Here is an 11,492-nt window from a genome sequence, read left to right as displayed (position 1 = left end):
CAGAAAAATTAGAAAACCTCAAATAAGATCTAAAGTACGGTTAACTTTATCAATGTTGTTTTCTCAGTTTTGACAAATGTACCTTGGTAATGTAAAACATTAGCAACAGGGAAAACTGGGTGAAGGAGTATGTGGAAATTATCTATACTGTGTTTGCAGCTTGTCTATAAGTCTAAAATTATTCCAAAATGAGAAATTTGCTTTTTAAGCATTTATTTATTTATTTATTTCATTAATTTATTTTTTAATTTATTATTATTATTATTATTTGAGATGGAGCCTCACTCTGTCACCCAGGCTGGAGTGCAATGGCACAATCTCGGCTCACTGCAACCTCTGCCTGCCAGGTTCAAACAATTCTCCTGCCTCAGCCTTCCAGGTAGCTGGGACTACAGGTGTGCGCCACCATGCCCGGCTAAGTTTTTTTTGTATTTTTAGTAGAGATGGGGTTTCACCATGCTGGCCAGGCTGGTCTCAAACTCCTGACCTCCTGATCCACCCGCCTTGGCCTCCCAAAGTGCTGGGATTACAGGCATGAGCCACCGTGCCCAGCCCTTTTTTATGCATTTAAATATTTGCTCTAAGAAATGTTATACAGTGTTATAGGCCTATGTGTTCTAAGAATACTTTTCCTTACGTTATATTTATTCCTCTGGAGGAATACATTGTCTACAATTAGCCAAGTTTTGAATTATGTGAGGTTTTCAGGTCCTTATCTCCTGAATATAATTATTGCCGTGTAAATTATGTATTCACATCCTATTTTGAAAACTAAAATAGGAATAACTAAAGATCAAAGCCTGAATCATAATTTTTTAAAAAATTTTTTTGAGATGGAGTCTCACTCTGTCACCCAGGCTGGAGTGCAGTGGCGTGATCTCGGCGCACTGCAGCTTCTGCCTCCTGAGTTCTGCGGGAGCAAATCTGAGGTAGCGATTCTCCTACCTCAGCCTCCAGAGTAGCTGGAATTACAGGTGAGTGTCACCACACCCTGCTAATTTTTGTATTTTGGTAGAGATGGGATTTCAGCACGTTGGCCAGGGTTGTCTCAAACTCCTGGCCTCAAGTAAGCCGCCCCGCCTCAGTCTCCCAAAATGCTGGGATTACAGGCCTGAGCTTCCGTGCCCAGCCCTCTGAATCATTAACTAAAAGAAATCCTTCCTCTCAATAAAAAGCAAAAACAAAACCCAAACTCTCTCTTTTCCAGTTTCTGGCATTGGAATTGTGGTAGTAAAGCCTTATCACGCTATGATGATCTTTGGACTAGTATGTGAGTGGAAATCTGGCTTTAAGTGTGGAATCTGGAGACAGGGTCCCAGGTAGGGCTTTTTGTCCACCTCTAAGAGGCAGAAGTGTAAGCACATAAATCCAAACCTTGCAGCCACAATCATAAATCTTTACGAGAAACTGGGCTTTGCTCATGAAGTTGGTAAGGAGACCCTCTTGCCCAGTGCTTTTGTATTCTCCTCTCCCATCACAGCAAGTGTCTTGGGAATGAAGGAAGGAGTTTTGGTGTAGTGTTTTGCATTCCTCTGTATGTTTCTTTGCAGATAAAATGTATCTTTTTCTGAGCTTCCCAGTTGTAAAAGAAATTCCAATAATTTAAGTTCTGAGTGTTTCAAGTTTGACAGTTCCTACTGTTTCCCGCTCTACTTAGAGTATATATTTTGAAATACTATTATACACTCCTCTGTGCCTCATTTCTTATACAGGTGATAGCCACTGATACTGAGTGGCCTCTGAATAAACAGTGCAGTCATATTTTGCACTAATTTGAATTAGCAAATTCAAAACAGTGAGAGATGAAAAATATTATTAAAGTCTCACTTTAAGCACACAAGTTGAAAGAATGTAAATTTCTCACACTAAAATTTGTTTATTCTGCATTCACTGGTAAGTTTGTTATAAGAAATGCACTACAATGCTCTAGATTTATATGCACGGAGGCTGTTCTTTCTTGCATTACATTCATTCTCAAGGGAAAAATCTGTCTGGAATTGTGCATATTTTGAGTTATGTGAGGTTTTCAGAAGCCTTTCCTAGAGTGAGTCTGGAGTAACTTGGGTGATTTAACTCCTCCAGTGGGAATCTGTTTTATTATTGTTGCTGATGTGATTTCTAATGGCAAAAGGTATTGATTGTTTAGTCTTCTGCTCAATACTGTATTGAGTACCTGTATGATGTACTCAACAGTGTGTATTACTCCATTACGTCCGTGAGGCAGGTATTATTACTTTCATTCTATAAACGAAAAATTATATGCTTGGCAAATTTAAGTAACTTCTTCTTTCCTCCCCCCACCCCCCACGCAGTCTCACTCTGTTGCCCAGGTTGGAGTGCAGTGGTGCGATCTTGGCTTACTATAACCTCCGTCCCCTGGGTTCAAGTGATTCTCCTGCCTCAGCCTCCCTAGTAGCTGGGATTATAGGTGCCTGCCACCACGCCTGGCTGATTTTTGTATTTTTTTTAGTAGAGACAGAGTTTCTCCATGTTGGCCAGACTGGTCTCGAACTCCTGACCTCAGATGACCCACCTGCCTCAGCCTCTCAAAGTGCTGAGATTACAGGTGTGAGCCAGTAACTTCTATCCAAGGGATTATCTTTGGATTTAAGGCTGGAATCTAAATCCTTTATTTAGGGCTGGAATGAAGATTTTTTTAATCTGCAAATTCTAAGACTTTTGCTAACTAACTCAGTATAAAATTGTCATGCGCGTCCATGTGAAGAGACCACCAAACAGGCTTTGTGTGAGCAACGTGGCTGTTTATTTCACCTGGGTGCAGACGGGCTGAGTCGGAAAAGAGAGTCAGCGAAGGGAGATAAGGGTGGGGCCGTTTTACAGGATTTGGGTAGGTAAAGGAAAATTACAGTCAAAGGGGGGTTGTTCTCTGGCGGGCAGGAGTGGGGGTTACAAGGTGCTCAGTCGGGGAGCTTTTTGAGCCTGGATGAGCCAGGAAAAGGAATTTCACAAGATAATATCATCGTTTAAGGCAAGGGCCGGCCATTTTCACTTCTTTTGTGGTGGAGTATCTTTTCTTTTTTTGTTGTTTTTTTGTTTGTTTGTTTTGTTTTTTTTTTTTTTTTGAGGCGGAGTCTCGCTCTGTCGCCTGGACTGGAGTGCAGTGGCCGGATCTCAGCTCACTGCAAGCTCCGCCTCCCGGGTTCACGCCATTCTCCTGCCTCAGCCTCCCGAGTAGCTGGGACTACAGGCGCCCGCCACCTCACCCGGCTAGTTTTTGTATTTTTAGTAGAGACGGGGTTTCACCGTGTTAGCCAGGATGGTCTCGATCTCCTGACCTCGTGATCCGCCCGTCTCGGCCTCCCAAAGTGCTGGGATTACAGGCTTGAGCCACCGTGCCCGGCCGTGGTGGAGTATCATTGGTTAAGGCGAGGCAGGGCATTTGCACTTCTCTTGTGATTCATCAGTTACTTCAGGCCATCTGGGCGTATACGTGCAAGTCACAGGGGATGCGATGGCTTGGCTTGGGCTCAGAGGCCTGACAAAAATGTTTACCATGCATCAGTCATTTCAACCCTGTAGAAAAGTAGATAGGTCTTTGCTTCTGTAATCATGGTCTTTGAATGCTAAATTTTGACTTTGCTTCTTGATTCCTAAGTCACTGCTAAGTGACCTTTCAAGAGAGCAGCCTCATCCTGTTGAGGTTATTCAGAGACTGATGCAGCAAGCCAGCACCTCTGGAATTGCCAGGACTGGAGAAGCTGTTTGACTTTTTTTTGTTAGCTTGCTTGTTTTTGCTTGTTTCTTTTGTTGTGGGAAATTTTCCATATCAATTGAAACTGCTCAAAATCTTTTTCTAATGGGTGCTACGTACCACTTCTTTAAACAACAGTGTATTTCCCCTCCTCCTAGAGGTGGTTGATACTGTTAAGACAAAATGAAAAAGCGTACTTGTAGGGGGAGGGTATGGTTTGTTGTTACTATTGTTGCTGTTTGCTTTACAAATATTTTTCCTTCTTGAGTTAAAAAAAAAATGTAAATCTACTCACAGAGGCAGTTTGGCTCCCACTTATATGAGGCATTCTATAGCCTATGATGTTATTTCCCTTACTAAATCCTTCAATGTAGAGAGACAGAGTAGCCCCAGGACAAGGAAGAAACTAAATCTTTTTAATATCTTCCAATCTCTGGGTTCAGTTAAACACCTAGAACGGAGGAAGATGAGCTGAGCTGGAATTGGGACTGTCATACTCTACTCCACTTATATTTTTGTCACCACAGTCATAATGCCTATTAACCAAAGACCTAAAGTTCTGCTCTATATCAATAATCTTTGCAAGACCTTCATCATTAGTTTTCATTAATAATTCATATTCTGTCACCCCCACTAAAAGTGAGCTTCCTGAAGGCAGAGACTTTGTCATGAAGACTACCTGACACAAAGTAGGCATTCAGTTTATTTTCAGTGGATGACTGAATTAATAAATGAATTATGGTTTCATAACTGAGACCTCATTAAAGCAGTTTCCACCTGCCTCAGCCTCCCAAAGTGTTGGGATTACAGGCGTGAGCCACTGTGCCCGGCCTGGAGACTTCTAGGCTAATGCTTGTACCTATGTATCTACTTTAATTAATTATTTATTTATTTATTTATTTTGAGATGGAGTCTCACTCTGTCACCCAGGCTGGAGTGTAGTGATGCGACCTCGACTCCCTACAACCTTTGCCTCCCAGGTTCAAGCCATTCTTGTGCCTCAGCCTCCCTAGTAGCTGGGATTACAGGCGCATGCCACTATACCTAGCTAATTTTTGTATTTTTAGTAGAGACAGGGTTTCACCATGTTGGCCAGGCTGATCTCGAACTCCTGACCTCAAGTAATCCTCCCGCCTCGATCTCCCAAAATGTTGGGATTATAGGCGTGAGTCAGTGCACCTGGCCTGATTTTTAAAATTCTATTTCCTATTGTATTTTGTTGGTTATGAATCACTAAGTTAGTTTCATGACCTTCTCTAGAGGTTTGAGAGAAAAAATAAAAACCACTACTGTAGAAGATTTCAGGGGATTCAAAGGAAAATGATGGCCATTGGCCACACAGAAAGCACGTATAGGCCACTGAATTATCAACATAAATCCAAACAAAATGCTGTCCCTTTTAACAAATGGTGCTGGGACATCAACTGTGTTTTCAAGTGTAATGAAATGAAATTAGACCCCTACCCGCCACCATATATAAAAATTAACTGGAAATGGTTAAAGACCTAAGCATAAGAGGTAAAACTATTATACTCTTAGGCAAAAATATAAGCATAAATCTTCAGAGCTTGGATTAGGTGGTGGTTTCTTCGATAGGACAACTAAAACACAAGCAACAAGAGAAAAATCGATTGATTGGACTTAATCAAAATTTAAAACTCTTATGCTTCAAAAGACTAATTTTTTAAATTAGAAAGTTGGCTGGGCATGGTGGCTCACACCTGTGATCCCAGCACTTTGGGAGGCCGAGGCAGGTGGATCACCTGAGGTCGGGAGTTCAAGACCAGCCCTGACTAACACGGAGAAACCTGTTTCTACTAAAAATACAAAATTAGCCGGGTGTGGTAGCACATGCCTGTAATCCCAGCTACTCGGGAGGCTGAGGTAGGAGAATTGCTTGAACCCAGGAGGTGAAGGTTGCAGTGAGCCGAGATCACACCATTGCACTCTAGCCTGGGCGACAAGAGCGAAATTCCATCTCAAAAAAAAAAAAAAAAGAAAAAATTGGAAAGACAACCTACAGAATGGATTATTTTTTCAAATTATTTATCAGATAAGGGATATATGTCTAGAATGCATAAAGAACTCTTACAACTCAATAATAAAAAGACAAACAAGCCAATTAAGAAGTAGACAAAAGATTTGACCAGATACCTCAAACTTTTTTTTTAGTGTTTGGTGAGGGAAGGAAGAAAGGGAAAAAGAAGAAAGAAAGGAAGGAAAGAAGAAAGGATGGGAGGAAGGGAAGGAGGGAAGGAGAGAGGAAGATTCTTTCTTGCAGTCTTTGGGCACTAGGTATATTTTAGGGCAGGAAACAGAGACTTGGGAAAAAGGACCTTGGGTGAATTTCAAGATCAGTATCAGATGATTATCCATTAACACAGAATCTCCATATATTCTAGTAGGAGGGGACCTTGATCTAATTCCTTCACTGAATGAGATAAACAAAGTCCCAAGAGGTGTAGTGACTTTCTCAAGATCACATGTCCAGTATGAAAGAAGCTGGGGTTAGCAGAGTTCAAGTCTCAAATGACTTATGAAATATTGTTATAAAATAGGAGAAAATACAGAGAATAGAAGGACAAAGAAGCAGGAAGTGGGGGGATGTTAAAACACAAAATATACATTTGCCATGATAACCTTTGCTCTCCTGGACAGAGGCATACCTTTTGCAGTATTGTGAAATAGTGATTAGGATGGGAATAACTCATGGATGCTAGGCCAGAATCACCACATGAGTACTGTGGGGACCAGTAAAATTTTTACAGTTTTATAATGCAAAATACTCAGTGTTCTTTTAGTGCCCTCTGTAGTTCTCTGCAGAATCAACTTAATGTGGAATGATTTCTACTGGGTGCCTCTTCGTCCTCTTTATTTTCTTAACAAACCACTTCCTTCTTTCATGTCTCTACCACTACCAGAGATCTGGATTCCTCATTTTCTATTCTGGGAGAAAGCCTGTTCTGCAGGAGGATTATCATCCCCCCTTCCCAGTTATTTATATATGATATATAAAACATATATTAATATATATATAATTTTATAACAAAACTGTGTAGATTCATTGAAGAAAATGTAGAAGATATGGGAGTAAAAGCAAAATTTTTAAATCACCTTTAGTCTCACTATCTAGATATTAATACTAATAATATTTTGTGGCATTTCCTTTCAGTCTTTTGGGGGCTTTTTAAAAATACATATACACACAGAGATACACACTTTAAAACAATTAATTATGCCAAATTATACAAATACAACATATTAGCACTTGCTGTTTTCTTTTAACAATATATCATTGCCACTTTTCTCTATCCTAAAGTAATCTTCTGTAATATTTTAATTATCTCAAATATTCCATTGTCTAAAGTGCCAAAAAATATTCAGATCATTTACTAGTCTTGGATATTTCTGTTGCCTCCATTTTTTTACTAATATAGAAAAAAAAATGTGGCCAGGCACCGTGGCTCACGCCTGTAATCCAAGTACTTTGGGAGGCCGAGATGCGTGGATCACGAGTTCAGGAGATCAAGACCATCCTGGCCTACATGGTGAAACCCCATCTCTATTAAAAATACAAAAATTAGCTGGGCATAGTGGCCTGCACCTGTAATCCCAGCTGCTGAGGAGGCTGAAGCAGGAGAATCGCTTGAACCCCGGAGGTGGAGGTTGCAGTGAGCCAAGATTGCGCCACTGCACTACAGTCCAGGCAACAGAGAGAGACTCTGTCTCAAAACAAAACAAAAAAATGCTACACTGAAAATCATTGGCGCTAAATCTTTTGCATGTATCAATGGTGATTGTTTACTCAGGATAAATTCCTAGAAGTAGGTCAAAGGTAATCACATAGTTAAGCACAAATAGGTAAGTATATAATTTTAAAGTTTTGATAAGTACTGTCAAATTGTATTCCAGAAAGATTGTGGAACTTTATAGCCCTATTAAAAAAGCAAAGTGAGGCTGGGCACGGTGGCTCACTCCTGTAATCCCAGCACTTTGGGAGGCCAAGGTGGGTGGATCTCAAGGTCAGGAGTTCGAGACCAGCCTGATCAACATGATGAAACCCCGTCTCTACTAAAAATACAAAAATTAGCCGGGTGTGGTGGTGTGTGCCTGTAATCCCAGATACTCAGGAGTCTGAGGCAGGAGAATCACTTGAACCTGGGAGGCGGAGGTTGCAATGAACTGAGATTGCACCACTGCACTCCTGCCTGGGCAATAGAGCAAGACTCCATCTCAAAACAAAAAACAAAAGCAAAGTATGCCTGTGTATTTTTGTATATTTGTATGTGTGTGTATATAATGTGTGTGTATGTGTGTGTGTGTTTTACCCAGGATTGTGGGAAACTCCTTAGCTTAGATCACTATATTAGAGTAACTCTGGTTGCTATAATAAGTAAAATAGCAATGGCGTAACATAATAGAAATTTATTTTTTTGTGCATGTTACTGTCCAATGAGGGGTTCCTGGTTGAACATGGCTTTCTCTACAGGAAATTTAGGGATTCAAGCTTTTGTATCTTGTGGGAATTTTCTGGTACTTCCCCACTGTTGTATCCATCTGATGGGGACACAGGGAAAAGAGAAAACGTGATAGAGACATAACTTCACATTCCATTGACTAGAACTCAGTCATATAGTCAATCTAACTGCAAAGGAGTATAGGAAATGTAATCAGGAGGAGCTGCCACAGTAGCCAAAAAAGATAAACCTAGGTAAAACAATGCAGCAGGTTCATGGAATTAAAAAACACATTGCTCGGCTGGGCACGGTGGCTCAAACCTGTAATCCCAGCACTTTGGGAGGCCGAGACAGGCGGATCACAAGGTAAGGAGATCGAGACCATCCTGGCTAACATGGTGAAACCCCGTCTCTACTAAAAAATACAAAAAACTAGCCGGGCGAGGTGGCGGGCGCCTGTAGTCCCGGCTACTCGGGAGGCTGAGGCAGGAGAATGGCGTGAACCCGGGAGGCGGAGCTTGCAGTGAGCCAGGATCCGGCCACTACACTCCAGCCTGGGTGACAGAGCGAGACTCCATCTCAAAAAAAAAACAAACAAACAAACAAAAAAAAACACATTGCTGACTCTATTGACAGAAGAGGCCAATTGCAGTCATTACCAATGACATTTCCATGTACACATTGAAGTTGAAAAGATAACTTAAATTTTCTAGAGGCTTTCCACCTGTATATTTGCAAACATATGATAGGGTCTTTTAAAATACCAATTTTATACTGAATAAGGTTTTCCCATTCAATATCCTACTGTTAGTTTTTATTAGTATACTATATATTACAACAAGAAGATACTAAATGCCTATTTAAATAATTAATCATGCACAAAGCATTATTTCCTTTGACAATGTTCTGTTCATTTATCTGCTGTAATTCCTACAATATGACTCAGGCAGGTGAATTTGTAGGTTCATTGATGTTCCACAGTGAGTAAGTCTATGCAAACATAACCCCAAAGGCCAAGGAAGCTGAGAGGCTGAAGAATGAGGCTGACAAATCCACTCCCTCAGAAAAAAAACATTTAACAGGGAGTTATGAACGGAAGCTATGTCCTAGGCAGCCACAGAAAGAGATGGCGGATTCCCAGGCCATTACCACCCAGACTCAGGGTATACACCGTAGGGAAGGAATGTGTAGGACAATTAAAGCTGACCCCTCAGGAAAAGGCAAGAAGGCTATGTGAATCTACCTAAAGGCAGGCTGTATGGTAAAGGTTGTTTTGAACAAAGGGCAGGATTTACAGTAACAGTAGATAAAGTAGAAATCTTAGAGGCATTCCTGGAAGAGGGGTCAATCAGAAGTCAACATAGCAGATAGCATCCAAGATGGAGTTGCTTTAATCTTCACAAATGGAATCATAGAGGCTATTCTAAGATTTTTATAGATGTGTTTCCTTTTGTCCTCTTCTAGAAGTCAGTTTATGGCTTGATGATATATTTAAGGTCAACTTGTAGAAGTATGAATGGCTTTATATTTTTTCTCCTTCCACATTAAGTGCAAGTTAAGTAGTCTGCCAAGAAGATCATAAAACAGGCTTGAAAATACTGGCCGGGCACAGTGGCTCACACCTGTAATCCCAGTGTTTTGGGAGGCCAAGGCGGTCTGATCACGAGGTCAGGAGTCTGAGACCAGCCTGACCAACATGGTGAAACCCCGTCTCTACTAAAAATACAAAAAATTAGCTGGGCATGGTGGGACACGCCTGTAATCCCAGTTATTCAGGAGGCGGAGGCAGGAGAATTGCTTGAACCCAGGAGGCGGAGGTTGCAGTGAGCTGAGACTACACCATTGCACTCCAGCCTGGGCGACAGAGTGAGACTCCGTCTCAAAAAACAAACAAAAAAACCAACCAAACAAACAAAAACAACCTGATTCTTTCCTGAACAATTCTCCTGACCACAAAATTATGCCATTTTGCCTCCCCAAGTTGAACCATGGTAGATAGAGAAAAAAACAGATTCGCCTTCCTTCAAATATTTATGTGTCAAATGGAAGACACTATAAGAGGTCAAAGCATGATTTTGAGTCATTTTGTGAAAAGTAGTAATATATATTTATTAAAAGACCATGCTGTTCAATAAATGTTTTTGTTATCATGTACCATTTTCGAGCAATAAGAATGTGTTATACAAAGTGTAAAACAGGTAAACAATAGGCATTAGTATTTGCAAAGGAGGCTCTGATAAGAAAATACTCAATAGGGTTACTGTCCAAACATTAAACAAGCAATAGTGATGGGAGTTGAGCCCAATTGGAACACATATAGCCTATATTATAATATTAATAATGGAGAAGGAGAAAAATCATTTCTTTCCAATCTTCAACAAATATACTGAACAGCCATGGACTAACAAACTCAGTAAATATAAACTTGTAGTGGCCAGAATGTTAGAATAAGAACGAAAAAGAAAGAGAAATGAAAATAAGATGAGATCGAATATACTAAAATATTTTAATGTATCTTAAGAGATAAATGTCTTTTTTTTTTTTTTTTTGAGGCGAAGTCTCAGTCTGTCACCCAGGCTGGAGTGCAGTGGCGAGATCTCAGCTCACTGCAAGCTCCGCCTCCAGGGTTCACACCTCATTCTCCTGCCTCAGCCTTCCGAGTAGCTGGGACTACAGGCGTCCGCCACCACGCCTGGCTAATTTTCTTTGTATTTTTTTAGTAGAGACGGGATTTCACTGTGTTAGCCAGGATGATCTCTATCTCCTGACCTCGTGATCCGCCAGCCTTGGCCTCCCAAAGTACTGGGATTACAGGTGTGAGCCACCACGCCCGGCCCTAAATGACATTTTGAAAAATAAACTACTACCCAAAAGTACATGCCAAGATGTCAGCCAGGGCTATCACACCTGAAGGCTTGACAAGGTATGAAGATCCCACTTCCAGTGATTCCTCACATGGTGTAGTTGTCGGCAGGAGGCTTCAGTTCCTCCCTATGTGGACCTCTCCAAGTTGCTTGAGTGTCCTCATGACATAATAGATGCCTGGCTTTCTCCAGGGCAAGACGTCTGAGAAGGGGCAAGGAGGAAGGCACGTGTCTTTTATGACCTAGCCTCAGAAGTCACACACCATCAATATCCAGTTGTTTCACAGATCCACCCTATTCAGCGTAGGACTATACGCCTCATGAACACCATTAGGTGGGGACCACTAGGGATAATTTGGAGCCTGGCAACCACAGGCCCTGATAAGGAGAGAAGTTGGCAAGTCCCAGGAACATGAAGGAGCCCCATGTGCTTACAGTAGAATGAGGGAGGGGCTGAAG

Source organism: Trachypithecus francoisi, unplaced genomic scaffold (genome assembly GCF_009764315.1).
Source record: "Trachypithecus francoisi isolate TF-2019V2 unplaced genomic scaffold, Tfra_2.0 Lachesis_group13, whole genome shotgun sequence".
NCBI lineage: Eukaryota > Metazoa > Chordata > Mammalia > Primates > Cercopithecidae > Trachypithecus > Trachypithecus francoisi.
The sequence above is the reverse complement of the archived record's forward strand: the minus strand, read 5'-3'. Positions refer to the sequence as shown.